A 20,762-nucleotide genomic window follows, 5' to 3' on the forward strand; every position below is an offset into this window, starting at 1 on the left:
CAGTATATATGAAAGGACCATCAAAAATTTGTGGAAAAATGGAATAAAAAAAAATGGAATTTTCCCATTTATTTTTAAATCCCCCTCATATACTAAAATCTCTTTGTGCATAAGGTCGCAAATACCTAAGTTTCTATGTGCACAATTTCTGGAGAAACACAAGGAACTGTTCACAATGTATAGCTCTGGGGAGTGGAAATCAAAGTGAAGAAGATGGAGAAGGAGACATTGCCATTCATTTATTTCCCTTCTATGTCATTTGCAAGGAAACTCTGGTGGCGTAGTGATTATGAATCAGGCTGCTAATCTTACAGTCAGCATTTTGAAACTAGCAGCTGTTCCATGGGAGAAAGATGAGGCTTTCTGCTCCCATAAAGATTTACACCATCAGAAACCCTATGCAGCGTCACTATGAGTTAGAACTGACTCCATGGCACATAACCACCACCATATCATTTGCATGTTTAGCCATATGCATATATTATTTTTATAAAATTTTAAAAACACATAATTTTAAAGGTGGATGCAATAGGTTACCTGCTTGCCTTTGAGATAGCTTCCTTATTTTGAAAATGTTATTTGCCTATTCTTAATCTTAGCATTTAGTGTTTAGACAGTTGGGTTGATAGAGTAACTAGATTCTAGTTAAATCTGCACTGTAAATTTCCATAGGCTTCTATCCCCCACACAGTCTGGTTCTCTGCTGCTTAGGGAGATGTTACTATATCTCTCACGGGTACCTGGTATAACAAACAGCAATTAGAAGAGTGCAAACCAGAGCGCATTTTCTACAGCTCTTTGGTGATTCAATTCCACCAACTAGCACTTCATCTGAGAGACAAGAGCTGGTTTATGGAGGCTGTTGTTGTTAAGTAGCGTGGAGCCGATTCCAACTCATAGTGACCCTGCACAGGATTTCCAAGTCTGCAAATCTTTATGGGGGCAGAAAGCCTCATCTTTCTCCTGCGAAACAGCTGGTAGCTTAGAACTGCCGATCTTGAGGTTAGCAGCCCGATTCGTAATCACTACCGGTGAGCAATGTGTACTTTCCACACTCAGAAGTTATAATATCCTGAGTAATTGTAGTAGATGCTATTGGGTCTGAGCCACATCCTGCTGCCAGCCATGATGCCATATTCCAGCAACTGTGTGTAGGATGAGAACAAATCATGGTGGATCTATGATCTGTAGGACCACTCTTGGCCCAAACTATATGGATGCCGCCTGATGCCCCAAGCCCAGGCTCGGCTCTACCTATAGGAAACTCAGTCTAAGATAGGGACAGAAGACAAGAGAATACACAAGGGGACAACGCAGAATAAGCTAAATTGTTTAACCGGAATAAAGTGCATTGGTAAGACCACAGAGAAAATGGACCTAAGAGCTTGAATGGAAGATATGATAGACAATTATCCAAAAAGCTGGCCAACTTACTCATATGCACATAACGTTGTTGTTGTTAGGTCCCACTGAGTCAGTTCCTATGCAAAGCAACCTTGAGTGTAGCAGAACAAACCACGGTGCTGGGCTATCCTCACAGTGGTTATGATGTTAGAACCCATGCTGCTGAAAATAATATGGATATATATTTTGGGATTCAATCACAGATATCAAAAACAGCCATATTAATGCAGGATAGAGGACATGTAATTTAGTGTCAATGAATATTTAAAGAAAAAAAAAGGTTTCCAGCTTTTAATGGCATGTAACTGCAATTACATCTTCCTCATTAATTGTAATTATATGAAGAAAAACATGGCATCAGGATTAGAGGAAGATTCACTAACAACCTGCGATATGCAGATGATACAACCTTGCTTGCTAAAAGTGAAGAGGACTTAAAAACTTACTGATGAAGATCAAAGAGCACAGCCTTAGTTATGGATTACATCTCAATGTCAAGAAAACAAAAATCCTCACCACTGGCCCAATAAACAGCATTCTTATCAACGGAGAAAAGATTGAAGTTGTCAAGGACTTCATTCTTCTTGGATCAACTATCAACACTCACGGAAGCAGCAGTCAAGAAATCAAATGACGTATTGCATTAGGCAAATCTGCTGCACAAGACCTTTTCAAAGTATTGAAGAGCAAAGATGTCAGATTGAGGACTAAGGTGCACCTGACCCAAGCCATGGTATTTTCAATAACCTCATATGCATGTGAAAGTTGGACAGTGAATAAGGAAGACCATAGAAGAATTGATGCTTTTGTGTTAGGGTGTTGGAGGAGAATACTAAAAGTGCCATGGGCTGCCAAAAGAACCAATAGATCTGTTTTGGAAGAGGTGCAGCCAGAGTGCTTCTTGAAGGCCAAGATGGCCAAACTTCATCTCTCATACTTCGGACATATTGTAGGCAGGGACCAGTCACTGGAGAAGGATATCATGTTTGGTAAGGTGGAGGGTCAGAGAAAAAGAGGAAGACCCCCAACGAGATAGATTGGCCAGGTGGCATCATTGATGGACTCAAGCGTGGCAACAGTAGTGAGGTTGGCTCAGGTTCTGGCAGTGTTTTGTTCTGCTGTGCATAAGGTCACTATGAGTCAGTACCGACTCGATGGCACCTAACAACAACAACAACAACAACTGCAATTAATGAGGAAACAGTCCCATGATTGTTGCAAACTGATTGGCACCAACTTCATTTATAGAAAAGAGGGTTCGTGGACTGACAGTGTGTTAAAGATATTAGGGGTTTTTCTCTTTGGGAATATAATTTAAAAGGAACACAGAAATATTTAAGACCAAAGATAGCCAATTTAGGAAGACCAAATTGTCTAGAGCTGGAATCAATGGGATAGATGTCTTAATGAAATTTTTCATCAATAAAAATAATTTTTGTTATTGCCATCGAGGTTCTGAGGCATAACAACCCTGTATAGGGTTTCTGAGGCTAATAAATCTTGGTGGAAACAGAAATTCTCAAATTTCTCCCACAAAGCAGCTGGTGGGTTCAAACCACCAATTTTGTGGTTAGCAGTTCAGCATTTACCCTACAGAGCCACAGCATTCTATAAGATATTTAAAAGATGTTTTGTTGTTGTTGTTGTGTGCTGTCTATTTGATTCTAACTCAGTAGTGACCCTGGATAGGGTTTCTGAAGAGCAGTTGGTGGGTTTGAACTGCTGACCTTGTGGTTCATAGTCCTGTGTGGATTCTACAGTGCCAGACCAGATGTTTTAATAGTAGCTGGTGTGGTGCTGTGGGTTAATGCCTTAGATTGCAAGGTCGGTTTGAACGGCACTTAACAACAACAACAAAATATTGCTTAGTTTGTATTCTGTTGACTTATATGTATGGACATATTTCAAATTCAAGCATTATCTGAGCTGAGCAGAGAAGTAAGGGCTGAGAGTGTTGTGGGAGTGAGAATTCAGGAATGGTTCATAATAAGTTCGGTGCAATTCAGAGACAGGAATTTTGTACCTAACACTATATCTGACTACAACACACTGTCAGTTAATGCGCTGGACTGCAAAGTTGGTTTGAAATGCAAGGTCAGCAGTTCAAGTTCACTAGTCATTCCTCGGAAACTCTATACAGGTCACTATGAGTTGGAACCGACTCAACAGCACTTAACAACAACAAATAATATTAACTTTTGTTTTTCTTTCACAAAAAGTGTAGATTGAAGGAGAAGAATTTCTAGGCAGCTATGATCTTTAAAGTTGTCAGGAATTCAGGTTTCTGTTCCCTTTGATGCTCTTCATCTGGAGTATAGCATTGACTGTCCCCAAATTGCTGATTGAGCTCCAGCTATCATGGCCACATCCTTATTAGGAACACACTCAGCATTTCTCAAATGAAAAGATTGAGGAAAAAATTCAAGTCTGAACTTGAAATACTAAAGGATTCTTTGGGTAAAATATTGAATGCTACAGAAAGCATTTAAAAGCAAGATGGAAGAAATACATAGAGTCACCTGTACCAAAAAGAAATGGTTGATGCTCAACCATTTCAAGAGGGAGCAAATGATCAACAACCAATGGGAAGAAATCAGAAGCGCACTAAAGGCATTAGCAAAAAGCTCCAGGAATTGATGAAGTAAAAATAAAAACTTTTCAACAAACTCATGCAGCACTGGAGGCACTTACTCATCTATGCCAAGACACTTGGAAGACAGCTATCTGGCCTACTGATTGGAAGAGGTCCATTTTTGTGCCCATTCAATTGAGAGGTGGCCCAAAGGGATGTGGAAATCATAGAACGATATCATTAATATCACATGCAAGTAAAATTTTACTGAAGAGAATTCAGAAATGTTTGCAACAGTACATTGACAGGGAATTGCCAGAGGTTCAAGCTAGATTTTGATGAGGACATGGAAAGAGCGACATCACTGCTGATGTCAGATGGATCTTAACTGAAAGCAGAGAATACCAGAAAGATGTTTACCTTTGCTTGACTGACTATGTAAAGGCTTTTGACTATGTGGATCCTGACAAGTTGTGGACAACAATGGAGAGAATGAGCATTCCAGAATACTTAATTATGCTCATGAGGAGCCTATACACAGACCAAGAGATAGTTTTATGAATAGAACAAGGGGTCACTGAATGGTTTAAAATCAGAAAAGGTATGTCCAGGGTTTTATTCTTTCACCATATTTATTTGTTATGTATGCTGAGCACATAATCTGAGAAACTGGATTATATGAAGAACGTGCCATCAGATTGGAGGAAGACTCATTAACAACCTGCGATATGCAGATGATACAACCTTACTTGCTGAAAGAAATAGGACTTAAACTACTTACTGATGAACATCAAAGACCAGAGCCTTCAGTATGGATTTTACCTCAATTGAAAGAAAATAAAAATCCTCCCTACTGGATCAAAGAAAATATCATGACAGATGGAGAAAAGGTTTAAGTTGTCAAAGACTTCATTTTGCTTGGATCAACCATCAACACTCATGGAAGCAGCAGTTAAGAAATCAAACAACAGATAGCATTAGGGAAATCTGCTGCACAAGACCTCTTTAAAGTGTTCAAGAGCAAAGATGTCAGTTTGAGGCCTAAGGTGTGCCTAGCCCAAGCCATGGTATTTTCGATAACCTCACATGCATGCGAAAGTTGAACAGTGAATAAATGTAGAAGAATGGCTGTGTTTGAATTACGGTGTAGGAGAAGAATATTAAGGGCAACATGGACTTCCAGAAGAACAAACAAATCTATGTTGGAGGAAGTACAACCAGAATGCTGCTTGAAAGTCAAGATGGCCAGACTCTGTCTCTCATACTTGGAACATATTATCAGGAGGAACCAGTCCCTGGAGATGGACATCATACTTGTTAAAATGGAGGGTCAGTGAAAAAGAAGCAGACCCCGAATGAGATGCATTGGCATAGTGGCAGAAGCAATGGGCTCAAGCGTAGCAGCATTTGTGATGATGACGTAGGACCAGCTGATGTTTTGTTCTCTTGTACACAAGCTCGCTATGGGTTAGAACCAACTGGGCAGCACTTAACAACATCAGGAACTAAAGAAGAAATGAAGAAGGGCACCCAACACTTCTTTTCAGGGCACTTTTTATAAGTTAATACACTATTTCTAACTGAAAATCATTGGGCATAAATTAGTCACATGTCCATTTCTTAATGCAAAAAAAATTGACTCTACTCTGAAGATGAGTCTGCATTAAAATGGCTATTAATGAGGAAGGAGGAGGACAGATATTAGGGGACAACTTTTAGATTTTTTCACAGGGAGACATCTCTAAGGATGTCAGGGCTTAACCCTATTAGATGTAATAGAACAAAAATAGAAGTAAACTGTTAACACACTCAGTGCAAAGGTAATAATAATATCTGTGCTTCACGTATTCTGCAAAGTATTTGAGCCTCGCTACAACCCTATGACACAGGCGTGATGATGAACCTCATTTAGGTAACAAAGGTTCTGCAGTAGAATGAAGTTAAGATAGATGCCCAACGGTATGGGGTTGGAAAATGGCACAAACGTGAGTCATATATAGGCTGTCTGGCTCCAGTGTCTGCACGTCTAACCATGAAGCAATACTGGTTCTCACACTTTAATTTTTTTTAATTAATTGGGGGTGAGTGTGTGTGTTTAAGCCAAGGTTTTAATCTACTAGGAGAAAATATCCAATTAAGAGGCTGCTGCCTATAACCTATGAGAGCTTGATTCTGTGAGCTTGAACTATTAAGCTAAGGCATTTCAATAAACGCCTTTTAAGACACTATGATATGTATTCATAATAGAGGGTTTAACCTGGCAGAACTGAGCAGCTACTCTTTGCATAATTACAGCCCCACGTACTTACAGATAGTAATTGTAGGCAAAGAGCTGTCGAAACTGATCAAGCAGCAGCCAGGCCTGGGTTCAGGGCAACTAATAACCTGAATTCATTAATAAACCATGCCCTTTCTGGGCATCATGAATTAAAAACTGGTTGTGCAATTAAAATTCCAATTTTCAGCTGCAAAGAAGGGGAGAGGAGAGACGTAACAAGTAGTCATCAAACCAATAATCCACCAAGACACTTACAATGTGTTTGTATTTTTTTGTTTGGAAGACATGCAGTTGTGAGGCTTTCAAAAGAAAAGTCAAGCTCAACGTTCCTGAGGCCCCAACTTGCCATAATTAAATCTTTGTTGGGGCGCCAGCCAGATGATATTTGAAAGGGAAAGAGTATGCTCGCATACACAACTAATGAGGACTTGCTTTAGGCAAATCTAATCAGCTCTCCTACCAGGTCAGCTTCTGAACCGTGCTCTCAAGTTTTCGTCATGAAAATAACACTAAAAACAACAAAGGGATTTCCAGACTAAAAGCAGGGAAAAACCCATACACACAAAAAAACAATTACATAGGTGATGTGAATAAGAAGTTTTGGTGGCACAGTGGTTAAGCGCTTGTCTGCGAACTGAACAGTTGACGGTTCTAACCCACTAGTAGGAGAAAGAGGCAGTCTTAGAAACACTATAGGGCAATTCTGTTCTCTTCTGTAGGTCACTGTGAATCAGAATCAACTATGTAGCAATGGGTTTTAATGGGTGAACACAAAATGAGCATTTTCTAATGTGATTAAAGGGAAGAGGGATCCACTGGATTCCATAAACCTGGGTATTCACACCTTTGGTGAAACCTCTTATCCATAGAGGATAAGAAAAATGCCCAAAGTTACAGGTAAGGAAGACAGGATTTGCTGACAACATGCAAAATAAGAGTTTCCTTAATGGCATTCTCCTAGGTTATCTTAGAGAGGAACGATACAGAAGGCGATCATCAATATTTCCAAAAAGACTGAGTAATAGTGAAAACAATAATAGAACGTTCGCAGGAAACTACAGCTAATGTCTCAGGAGGCTGAAGAGTGCCGGGAAAGAGAATTGGCCCTGGGAATCGGGGACCTGGATTACAGTTCCAGCTCTGTCACTAACTAGCTCTTCAGCCCTGGGCAAGTCACTTCACCTTCCCAGACCTCATTTTCCTCATCTGTCAAGTGAGGGAAATAAGGTCCCTACCTTTTAAACACTCGACGTTTCCTTCGGAAGCTGCCTCTTCTGACAGCACAAACACACATAAAGGTATTTCTTACCTCAGCTTGCTATTTGTGTAACCAGTAACAAATAGTCTGTTGTATGAGGTGCCAGATTCTAGACAGAGGTCTTCTGAATTTTTACTGAACCCTAAAAGCACCTGGTGTGGCGCTGTGGGGTAATGCATTAAACCATACGGTCAGTGGTTCAAATTCACCAGTTGTTCCTCGGTTCAAATTCACCCATTGTTCCTCAGAAACCCTATACAGGGTCACTACGAGTCAGAATTGCCTCGGTGACATTGAACAACAACAACACAGGCACCTGACAAATGCAAACATAAACCTATCCTGAGATTATGTACTCAGGTTATTAATTCTTTGGTTTGTCAGAGTTGTCTAGAAGGATTGTATTTCCACATACTTTCCAATATTATTTTACTTCCATTCTGTCAGGTGGCTCCTAGAAGGTAGATGTCTAAGAAGACTTTGAAGGATGGCCAAGAGGGTCTTGGGAGATCACAGGGCATTCTGGGAGAATGAGTGGAGTTTTAGTATGTGGAGCCAGGAGTAAAATAAACTAGATGTTTATTTTTTTGAACACTTGCTTTCAGGCAAAAGACTGTCCCTAAATAAATCTATTTTCAACAATCTAACCATTCCATGGGATCGTCCTTTGATTCAACAAATTAAGCTAGTTGCCCTCCAGAGTAAGCCAGTGTACCCAGGAAAAGCATCTCATCCCATGGGACCATCCCACAACTCTGTGGGATCACCCACAGAAACCAAACTCAACCTACTGTCATCAGTCAATTCTGACTCACAGTGATCCTATGTAGAGTTTCCGAGGCTGCAAAGCTTTACTGGAGCAGGAAAACTCAACTTTTTCCAGTGGAGCAGCTGGTGGGTTCGAACTGCTGAGCTTGAGTTTAGCAGCCCGACATGTAACTCACTCCATCAACAAAGTTCCTTACACAAGAGCTCACAGTTTTTCACTCAACAGAGTCTGAGACATGTGTATGGTTACCATGCTAGGCTGCTAACTGAAAGGTCAAAAATCTGAGTCCACTGCTTCTGGAAAGTCAGCTATTGAAAACCCTATGGAGCCCAGCTCTAGTCTGACACACATGAGTCATGAAGCGTGGGCATCAGCTCAATGGTAACTGGCTTGGCTATGGATCTAGTCCTGGTGTAGGCCCTGGAGTTATCACAGTGAGTAAGACCACTTAGGGATCTGCTCTTTTAGGTGCTCACATTTCATTGTATACATGCATTTTAGGGATGAGTGATCCATTCAACAAACAGTCAAATGGAGGATATTCCTCTGGGAGAGACACACAGGAGAGGGCTTATATCCTTCCTAGTTCACGAGACATTCTCTATCTGACCCCTGTTTGCCTCCTGTCCTCATCACTCTGCAATTCTTGGTTCCCAGGGTTCACCCAACAGCCACAGATTCCTTTCCTGACTCTGATTTTTACACATGTGGTTTCCTCTGTACAGAAACCTTCCTGGAAAACTCCTATCTACATTCCTTAAGTCTCAGTTCAGGTAAGATTTCCCTCTGGAAGTTGTTCCTAACTCCTCAGTTATGCTCCAATCATGTTTTGTGGAAATCACCATTGATAACAGCAGCATCAGGACCACAGATATGATGAAGGTTTAGCCTATGCCAGGCTCTGTGCTGATCATCTTACAAACAAGTCTACAGGCTGATCCTGCAACAAGCAGCCAGTAGGCTTCTCACTGTCACATATGATCATAATTTCTCTTCCTTAGGACAATACAGTAACTATTTTTAACAGCTATATCCTAATCTCTGAAGACAGGAAGTGAGTGGGTAACAGGAAGAAAGGATGTTTGAATTTTCAGCTTCTCATATTGTTTTCATTCCTTTCCTAGACAGATGATCATATGTGAATGGGCCTTGACGTCAAAAGGCAGGAAACCCCCAAGTTTTTGTCTGAAACTGCCGTGGCCTCACTTCTCTGTGAGCAGTCAATATGGGAAGGTGTGACCTTTGTTTTTAAAGGAGATCAATAGGAGATACTGGAAAACATATCAGTGAGTGGATAAAAATGTTTATAATAAGTAAAACCATAGAAAAACTTAATACTAAAAAAGGTGGATGCATGAAAAGATGTTCTGCGAGTTTAAGCATCTTACCTTAATTAAGCAAAAGATCTGGAAATTGAGCCTGTATTTTCTAAATCTAATTTGAATGCCTGTTTCACCATAATCACAGCTGTTACAATATCACTGGTTTGGATGACAAGGAGATATACCAGATTTTTGTGGCAGATGATCAATAATTTGTTATTGATCCCAAGCAAATGTGTAGCTTTGGGGGAAATATTAAATTGGTAAACATACTCTGAAAGTACATCAGAATTCAAATCATCAAAATCTTCTTTATCAATCATAAGTGAGAAACCAAAATATAGTATAAAAAAGGCTAATAAAAATAAACTATGAAAAACCCCAGTCCCCAGGGATGTTTGATGGAACGAAAGAGAGCTAACAGAAGCATACGCAGTAACTTCAGACACAGTAAAGCCTGGAAAAGCTGAAATCGATGTAAGGTGGGAACCTGTCAGAGAAGAACAACTCAAATAGCCCCCTAACTAGAGAGCCACAGAGAAGTGGTATCTGCACCCTGTCAAAGGGAGACAGCTTCTGAGACCCTAAAAACAGATGGTCATGATGCATTTCTGTTCCCACAGGTTCTACTGCATAACTGAAATTCAAAAGAAAATCATAGTTTTGACAGTTTTATGATAATAAGTCCGATGACATAGAGGAAATGCAAAAATTCTTACAAACACGGGTGTGGTGCTGTAGATTAATGCACTGGACTGCAAAGTCGCTTTGATAAGATGGTGGTTCAAGTTCACCAGCCGCTCCTCGAAAACCCTATACAGGGTTGCTGTGGGTTGGAATTGACTCGATGGCATTTCACAACAACAACAATAAACACTAAGTAGGGAGTCCTAGTGTGGCACTGTAGGATAAACATTGGACTGCTAACTGCAAGGTGGGCAGTTCAAACCACCAATTGCTCCTCAGAAACCCAAAATAGGGTAGCAATTTGACAGCTCTTAAGAACAACAACCACCTAAGTAGAAAAAGGAATTCTGGTGGATTCTATAATTCGTAAAAGGCTGGGGAAGAAATAAAAGGATTGAAGCACTTGTGAAAGTTTTCCTACAAAGAAAATACCACAGCCAGCATTCACAAGCAAATTCTACCAAACAGCCAAAGACTAGATCATTCAAAACTCAATCAACCTATTTCAGAGAACAGAAAAAGAATGAACCTCCCAATTTAGTCTATAAAAGCTAAAATAACTTTAAAAACACAAAACCAGGTAGGGAAATTTTCAGAGGAAAATTGCTGTTGTTGGTGAGTGTCATTGAGTCATTTCTGACTCATAGTGACCCTGCATAGGATTTCTGAGGTGCGACTGGTGAGTTTGAACTGCCAACCTATGGTTCAAACCTACCTTGTGGTCAATGCTTATCTGACAGTGCTACATCAGGACTCTAGAGAAGAATTACTTACCTGTTTATTTCAGTCATAATTTAAAGGGCTAAAATGCTAAACAAAATTATCAAGCCAAGTCCAGTAATGTACGTAGATGATATTATATAGTGAACATGTTTTCTTATTTGAATATTATCAAGCCAAGTCCAGTAATGTACGTAGATGATATTACATAGTGAACATGTTTTCTTATTTGAATAATATAAAGTTGGTTAAAAACTAGACAACCTTGGAGTATCATTAAGTATATATAACATATAAAATAAAGAAAATTAATGATTGCTTCAGTGAAGGGGGAAATTAATTTAATAAACTCTATCAATCAAGCAAGGAGCTCTGGTAGCGTAGTGGTTACGAATCGGGCTGTGAACCTTAAGATCAGCAGTTCAAAACTACCAGCTGCTCCACGGGAGAAAGATGAGGCTTTCTACTCCCATAAAGATTTACACCCTCGGAAACCCTGTACAGGGTCGCTATGGGTCAAAAAACTGACTCAACGGCACTTAACAACAACAACAACTATCAATCAAGCATTTAAAGGAGCTCCAATGCTATCATTTAAATGCATAGATAGTAGGATTGTTGTTGTTAACTGCCGTCGAGTCAGTTCCAACTAACAGGGACCCTGTATTGGGTTTCTAAAGAGCAGTTGGTGAGTTTGAACCACCAACCTTGTGATTCAAAGCAACCTTGAGGTCCAGTGCTTTATCCCATAGTGCCACACCAGGACTCATCAGTAGTTGGAATGTTGTTGTTGTTGTTAAGTGCCATGGAGTCAGTTCTGACCCATAGAGACTCTGTATAGGGTTTCTGAGGAGAGATTGATAAGCTTAAACAACCGACCTTGTGGTTCAAACCGACTATGCAGTCCAGCGCATTAACCCACAGTGCCACATAGTAGCAAATCAGTTACATTCAACTGTTTTTAAGCTTCCTTAACTTTAAAACTAGGGTTTCTAACTACCATGATTAATGAGGTAGGCAGTGATGTCATTAGAAAGGACAGAGAATATGGGAAGAAGGACAGGTTTAGAGGTGAGAATGAATTCTTTCAGTTTTGGGATGTAAGGTTTGCACTTGAACAGAAAATCCATGAAAAGACACAGGTAAGCAGGTAGTAGAATTATGAGTGTGAAGCTTGGAGCTGTGCTCCAGGTCTGACCTCAGTCTCAGTAGAAGGCTAGCACTACTGAGTAAGGGTTAATGCTAGCTGACGAAATGTCTAGGGTTTTACCTTGGTTATCTCTTTGAATTCTCACAACCACCTTGTATGATGGGTACTCACAGTTTATAGATTGAACACTGGCGTGTGGAGATGTCAATGAACTTACCTAAGACTCTAAAGTCTCAAAGTCATAGGGGTCCTCTCAAACTTTGATTTGAATCCAAGGCCCTTTCTTTTCTTCTCAGTGCTGTGTAAACCTGAATTTTTGAATCAGATTTCACTTAGACTCTTCCGTCCCCTGTGAACTGTGAAACTTTGGGTAAATTGCTAAAGGTCTCTTAGCCTCCGATTTCTTCTCTAGTTGTTCACTGTTAGCTGCCTTTGAGTTGGCCCTGATTTATGGCAGGCCCGTGTTTTATGGTGTAGAACTTCTCCATAGGATATTTCTTGGCTGTAATCTTTACGGAAACAGATCATAAGACCTTTCCTTCCATAGAGCTGTCAGACTTTCGATTAGCCACTGATGACAAGTTGTTATGTGTATCAAATTAGATAGCATATGCAGAGGACCTGGTATTAAAAAAAAGTCTACCAAAAATGGTAGTTTCTTTTGGCTTTTGGCCCAATGCAAACCCCCCGGAGACAGACTTCCAGAACAAGGACAGAGAAGTTAGCAGGTATGGAACATGAAGAGACATTTTAGGGGTTCCATTCTTAGTGACAGGGCACTGTAGGATAAGCACTGGAATGCTAACCACAAGGTCGGCGGTTCAAACCCATCAGTTACTCCTCGGGAATTCTATATAAGTTTGCTATGAGTTGGAACCGACTCGATGGCACTAACAACCACAATTATTAATGACAGGAGCTCTAGTGATGCTATGGGATAAGCACTGGACTACTAAATACAAGGTCAGTGGTTCAAACCCACCAGTTGCTCTGTGGAAGAAAGATGAAGCTGGCTGTTCCTGGAAAGATTTACAGTCTCAGGAGCCCTATACAAAGTAGCGAGGAGTTGGAATCAACCACAGTCTTAGTGATAGGAGTCCTGGTAGCACAATGGTCAGGCATTCATTTTCTAACAAAAAGGTTGGTTGTTCAAACCCACTAGCTGCACTGTGGGATAAAGATGGGATAATCTAGATCCACAAAGATTACAGCCTTGGGAACCTTACAGTGCAGTTGTTATACACTGCTCTCTAGGGTCTCTATGAGTTGGAATCAACTTGATAGCCATGATTTTGCTTTATTATTTGTTTAATCAGTGATATTTTCTTATAGGCCAAGCTCTCCACATCCCCCCATCACCCACCTTCTCAGCATACAGCCTGGAGCCAAACAAAAGGGTAAAGGTGAAAATCAAAGCTGAAAAGGGAAATAATGTTTAGCTGAACTGATGACCTAAACCCTTCCCCCTAAACTTGGGGCACAGAGGAAGGAGGAGGAGGTTGTGGGTGTTGTGAAGAGGAAGCTTAAACTAAATGACAGGAAGTTTATTGGGCCACCCAAGAACCAGTATAGTTTAGATTAAAAAATTACAGACTTCCGGAGTCAGACCACCTTGGCTTAGGTTCCTGATTTCTCTTTAAATGGTAACATGGAACATTTCCTGACTTCCCCTATGCCTCAGTATTTGCAACTGTAAAATGGGTGCTAAAAACGCAAAAACTCTCACATTTTTATAGGTATTAAATTAGATAATACTTAACACACTAATATTTTATATCATATGCAGAAATTTCTAGAAGGCACCTTTGCCTAGGTACCAAGATGAATCTCAAAAGAATTACCTGGAAATATTTCAGGGTATATCTGCTTGTATACAGGGTTGCTATGTGTTGGAACTGACTTGATGGCACCAAATGACAACAACAACAATAGCAATCTCGTACTTACGGAAACACTAAAAGCAAAAATCTTTTTTGCTCAGTAAGAGACAAATCATTGGGCCCCAAATATTCACAAGGAGAGACCTAAACCAGAGTTTTAATGAGCCTAGAAAACATCTCAAATCCACTCTGTGATTCATGATGTTCTTATGAACAAGTGTTAATATAGGAATATGCTTCACAGGTTCTAGTATGACACGTTGAAATAGGACTTGAACTGTCTCCATGCAAATTACACTTAAATAGTGCATCTTTTTTTATTTTATTTTTTTTATTTAAAGCAGAACTTAAAGTCTTTATACACTAATGTTTGTTTCTGTAAGGCAAAGTCTACCTAATCAATACCTCTCTTGAAGGCTGGTCTCCCACCTCCCACAGACCAAAGCTAAAAGGTTTCTAAATGGAAAATCCTGGCTGGGAATTACAGGCTGAACACACTCATCATTCACCTGAGCCCACAGACTTCCCTACAGGCAGTATTCACAAGACTACACACACTGCAGGTATAGTCTTGAATCTTGAACCAGAGTTAACAGTATTTCTGGATGGAAAAATGCAAGTATACATGTATTTTTACCAGACTCCAAACTTAACTATTTTGCTTAGCAGATCATGCTTATCTAAATATACTGCCTCTTAGACGACTGGCAAAGTGGCAGCATCAATGGGCGCAAGCGTGGCTACAATTGTGAAGTTGGCCCAGCACCAAGCAGTGTTTCGTTCTGTTGAGCATAAGGTCGCTATGAGTCAGTACTAACTTGATGGCACGTAACAACAACAAGACAAGCCTATACAAGTCACACAGGTATTTGTGACCCAAGCAGACTCAAGCTGACTCTGAGTTGATTTTCACTGACACAGAGTCAAATATTTATAGTCCAATATCTTATAGAAAACATGTCATCTGTAACAACAGAGGCAGAAGCTGAAAAACGAACTTGAATCAACACAAAAGTCTATCCTCTTTGTCATATATAAAAAAGAACTCTTTCCTTCTTTTTGTAAAATCTTGTTGGTGTTGTTGATAAATGCCATCAAGTGAGTTCTGACTCATAATGACCCTGTATAGGGTTTCTAAGGAGCAGATGGTGGGTTTAAACTGCCAACCTTGTGGTTCACAGTCCAGTGCTGATCCTACAGTGCCACACCAGGAGCCTTTTTGTCAATCTTAGGCCATTTCTAAATTCCTGTTAAATGGAATTTTCTCCTTTAAGAAAGCCTACCACATTAAAGTACTTAGTAAACTAATTACTTCCAAGAAATAGTTCCTTCCAGTTTTGCAATCATTTACAAACATTACAACATGTTTCAGTGAATCATATCCAGAGTTCATGGAATTGTACATTTTTATAAGTGAATTACAGTTAGAATAAATTTTCTCCCAGAATTTAGAAATATATAACATTATTCACTCAACAAATGAGGCAAATACAATTCTAAATTGTTCAACAAGGCCTGCTGCCCAAACAAGAAGGTCAAGGAGAGAGGTATTGGAGTTATTAAATCTTTGCTTTATGTGAATTTTACTAATATGTTGATGTTGTTGTTGTTGCTAAGTGCTGTTGAGTCGGTTCCGATCCATAGAGACCCTGTACAGGGTTTCCGAGGGTGTAAATCTTTACAGGAGTAGAAAGCCTCATCTTTCTCCTGCGGAGCGGCTGGTAGTTTCGAACCCCTGACCTTAAGGTTTGCAGCCCGATTCGTAACCACTACGCTACCAGAGCTCCTGTCGATGTTATGTGCGTGGGGAAAAAAAAAAAATTATAATCCTGTTTATTATATTCAGGTAACTTTTTTTATTTCCTGAAGTAAAGACTTTATGATCTCTCTTTTTTTCTTTGGTTACTTCCTGAAGCGAGTAAAGACTTTATGGTCACTTTCTTTTTCTTTAAACTACTTCCTGGAGTAAGGAATTTATGATAACTTTCTTTTTCCTTAAACTATTTCCTGGAGCAAAGACTATGATTGCTGTCTTCTTTTCCTAAAGTAGAAATGTGCGCCTTAAAAATTTGAACTAGCCAACTGAATAAGGGAATAGATTGTGCAGTCAAAACCCTAGCCAATAGGGTGAGATACAGCCTTGAGACTTGCGTCAGGTATTAAAAGCCCGAGTGGACTGCCCACTGGGTGTGCTTGCTGGCCTGTTTGTGTATGTACAGCTATGCGCATGCACACTCTTGCAGGAGTATATTTTACTTTGCCAAGGTAATTTAGTCTCACCGAGCGTCTTTTATGCGACATCGGGATTCATTTCTAACATGTGGCCACATGTAAAATTACAATAAAGACAAAGATTGTATGTTTTAAGACACTGTAATGACACAGTAAATATGTCAGTATTACAAGGACATTTCTTCTTCTTTTAACCCAAACTATGAATAATGACAGACATTTAAGGATAACTCATACATACCTATGAACTGTCCAAGAATCAGCACATTTTTGCCTGTGACAATTCTATTATTAAGCCTATTTTACGTGTGAAGAAGGCTCACTTGCACAACATCACATGCATAGTAAATTATGGAATGGGAATTGGAACATAAGACTTTATGATGTAATACTTCAAAATATAGATCCCTGTTGTTGCTTAGTGCCCTCCAGTTTGTTTTGATACATAGTGACCCCATATAGGGTTTCCAAGGAGTGGGTGGTGGTTGAGTTTGAACCACTGACCTTGCAGTTAGAAGGTCTGTGCTTATCCTACAGTATCACAGCAGGACTCCCAAAATATAGATAGTTCTTGTTGTTGTGACGTGCCATGGAGTCGGTTCTTACCCATAGCGACCTTGTATAGGGTTTCCAAGGAGCAGCTGGTGAGCTTGAACCGTCAACCTTGCAGTTCAAATGCCTTTGCAGTCTGGTATATTAACCCACAGCACCACAGAGAATTACAAGTTTAAATGAGAAGAAAAGCTTTTAGAACCAGAAGTAATTGAATCTGGTATTTCCCAAAGTGTATTCCATAAGTAGTCAAATGCATTTGGCAAATCCCTTATTTTGTATTCTCTCTTGGAGAGTCACAATGTACATTAGCACATAAAGGCTCTCAGAAGTTTGGTCTGGAAACCAACTGTTAATCTGATTTCAGAGTTGATTTGCTAATTCCAGAAATTTCTATAAGATGTACTTTTTTGTATTGGTGTCTGGTTTCATTCACTCAGAGTAATAACTTGGAGTTTCACTTATATTCTAGCATGGAATACTAGTTTATTATTACAAACAACAATCTGATGTAAGCATTAAAATAAATAAAAATATTTATAAGAATAAACAATAAAACACTATTATTATTCAGCAATGAAAACCCAAACCAGGAAAGTGATAAAGCCAAGAGAAGGATAATCTAAAACTATGATGTTGTTGCTGTTAAGTGGTGCGGAGTCAGTTTCCACTCAGAGAGAGACCCTGTGTAGGGTTTCTGAGGTGTAGCTGGTGGGCTTGAACAGCCAACTTTGTGGTTAGCAGACCAGCGCTTATCCTACAGCACCGTGATACCATGACTCCAAATTTATCATGTTGTTTTAAAGTGTCGTGGAATTGGTTCCAACTCATAGCAACCTTGGTTAGAGTTTCCAAGGCTTCAAATCTTCGAGGGGGGCAGAAAACCTCATCTTTCTCCCTTGGCGCAGTTGGTAGGCTCGAACCACCAACCTTGTGGTTCACCGTACAGTGCTTATCATATGGAGCCAGTGCACTCCCAAATTTATCATAAGCTAGTGTATATTTGGAGAAAGGGGCTTATTATTAGTTTCCCTCATATCACATATATCACTTTCTTTATTGGTTTAAGGCCAACCCCTGCCAGAAATAGATCTATTTGGAATTTTTTGTTAAACTGGGTTGAATTTAGCTTGGCAGTGGTGCTTGTGTGCCGCTGAGTTGGTTCTGACTCAGTGACCCTGTATTAGGGTTTCTGAGGTTGTAAATCCACGGGAGCAGAAAGCTTCATCTTCCTCCTATGGAGCAACTGGTGGACTCAAGCTGCTGACCTCGTAGCTAGCAGTCTAGTGCATAACCCACCACACCACCAGGGCGCCTCTGAATTTAGCTTACCAGAGCAGAAATTTATTTTTTCTTTACAGAGATGTCAACGAGAATCTGTCTTAGTTTTCTAGTCCTACTGTAACAGAGATGTCACAAAAGAGTGGCTTTACCAAGCAGGGATGCATTCCTTCTCTTACCAGTGAGAATGCTAGAAATCAGAATTGGAGTGTTCACTCCAGAGGAAGGATGTCTTTCTGTCAGCCCTGGAGGAAAGTCCCTGTCTCCTCTGAGCTACTGCTTCTGGGTAATCTTCATGTGGCTTGTCCTCTTCTTCTCCTATTTCTGCCTACTCAGAAGCAAATCTCCTCAAAATGACTCTGTTTTGTAGCTGAAAATGGAGTCCTGATGGTTTAGTGGTTACGTGTTCAGTTGCAAGTGCTTAGATAATAACTTAAAAGTCAGTAGTTCAAACCCACCAGCTGCTCCACAGGAGAAACACATGTTTGTCTGCTTCTGTAGGGATTACAGCCTTGGTAACCCTCTGGGACAATTCTACTTTATCCTATAGGGTCCCTATGGTAGGAGCTGATTTGATGGCAATGAACTCAAGATACTCTCATTAACATGCCAAAGAAAAACCATTCCCAAATGAGTGCGCAATCACACATATGTGTTACTGTTGAGTCATTTCCAACTCAGAGTGATCCTGTGTAGAGCTTCCAAGGAGCGGTCGGTGGGTTTGAACCACCGACCTAACTCTGCATGGCAACCTATGTAACACAGAGTGGGACTGGACTCCACAGAGTTTTCAAGACTGACCTTTTGGTCCAGTGCTTATCCTCCATCGCCATGCCAGGATTCCAATCACACACTCCAATTACAACACATATTTTGGGGGAACACAAATCAGTTCATAATAGTATCCAACTTCTCAGTATACTTTTGAAGCATTGCTTTGACTCACCATAGAGACGGAACCCCACCGTGTCAGAAGATTACATTTGTGAGACCAGCATGTAGAAAGCCGTCCAGAACATTTGCCTTCCACAGGAGCCAAAGCTCTTGCTGTCAGTTCTGACCAGCTGTGTAATTCAATTTTTCCAAAGGAATTGGAGCCTGGCCCTCACAAGGAGCACACGAACACTGCATTTCAGAGGAGGCAGTTTGGCTACAGCCCATAAATCTACACTCCAGAAGGAACAGAATCACTGAGTTGTATCAGTAAGCCCTTTCTTTCTGGCAAAGGCATCGTTCATTACAAGTAGGGGATGCAAGTCTAGGTAGTGGGCGGGTACCATGCCCAAAGATTATGTCCAAGAATAAGCCTTAGTAGGAGACGTGTAAGTATATATGCTGAACTCTCAAGCAAAAAGTCTTGGAGCCTCTGTTAACTGTAAGAATTTATCAGCTTTGGAAAGGATGCCTTGTCTAAGTGGCAACTTGGGCAAGAATGATAGCCACAGGGAAACGTCAAGAAATACAACATGCATTAAAATATCACAGTGGAAGGGCTCAAAGTCATATTTAGAGCAAGGAACAGAAGAAAATCTCCTCGAAGTCACTGCAAGCCTGTGAGTTAGAGTTTCCATCCTGCTTTGTGCAGAAGCAGCACCTGTTCTTACATTCAACACGAGCCACCTCTGATATTTACTGCATTTGCTGAATGCTGAAAAGACCTGAAATGTTAAACCTCTTGATCTGTCAGAAGTCTTGGATTTCTGTGAAAAGATGAACCACATAATAGCACAAATTGGAGAAATTTAACGTGCCCCAAAGACATAAATCCCCATCACAGTGGAATTCTCTTTCAACACACAACCATGACAGTTGGAGAAAAAAATATGTTCAACCTTTATCTTGCAACTTTCTGTTCATTTTCTTCACATGCCTTCACCTCAAGGTCATTCAAAGTCACTTAATCTTAATTTTTAACCCATTTACTCCCCCCAAACAAAATTAGCCTAAATGCATGTGCTTGTCCAGTTGTGTTAAGCACACAATATGTCTGGGAAGTTAAGCACATAGTGGAAATTGAAAGATTGGTGATTCAAACCTATGCAGAAGTACCGCAGAAGAAAGGCCTGGTGATCTGGTTCTGAAAGGTCAGTCCTGAAAACCCGACAAAGTACAACCCCACTCTCTAATACACAGGATTACCATGAGCTGAACAGGACTGGACTGCTTGCTACCAGTCTTTTTTTATTTTTTTAATATATATTTTTTGGTATCCTGTGGTAGATGAAGAGAATTTGGTTCCTTACCTTACCTTACCTTAGGAAAAACTGCTTATATATAAGTGGGTTTCATATTTTATTTTCATCTAGCATTTCAGTTTCTTGGTTCTTACAAAACAGCCTTGAAAACAGTAAATAATTGCATTAAATGAGTTGTGTATCTGTGGGGAGAAAAGTGGCTAAAAAGAGCACAAGACAGACTTGGGTTTCATGATTTAACAGTGGCCCTTTGAAAAGAGTGATAAATAAAAGATGATGCCTAGAAAGATAATAAATGAAGAGGATTCACAAGACTTAATGACATTTCTGCACAAGATTGCTATGACGCCAAGACTGACATGGGATGACTTGGCTCAGACCAGAGCTTCCATTGCCAGAGGCTGAAGGGACAAGTAGGAGACGTGGCATTGTTTAGTAAGCAGCCCCTTGATTCATGACACT

General features: G+C 40.2%; 1 protein-coding gene across 1 annotated transcript in view; it reads right to left on the reverse strand.

The window, feature by feature from the left end:
* SNTB1 (syntrophin, beta 1 (dystrophin-associated protein A1, 59kDa, basic component 1)) overlaps positions 1 to 20,762 on the reverse strand; it is a 361,887-nt gene that overhangs the window by 225,877 nt on the left and 115,248 nt on the right. The gene's annotated exons all lie outside the window — the stretch shown is intronic.

Source organism: Chrysochloris asiatica, unplaced genomic scaffold (assembly GCF_000296735.1).
Source record: "Chrysochloris asiatica unplaced genomic scaffold, ChrAsi1.0 scaffold00001, whole genome shotgun sequence".
Taxonomy (NCBI): Eukaryota; Metazoa; Chordata; class Mammalia; order Afrosoricida; family Chrysochloridae; genus Chrysochloris; species Chrysochloris asiatica.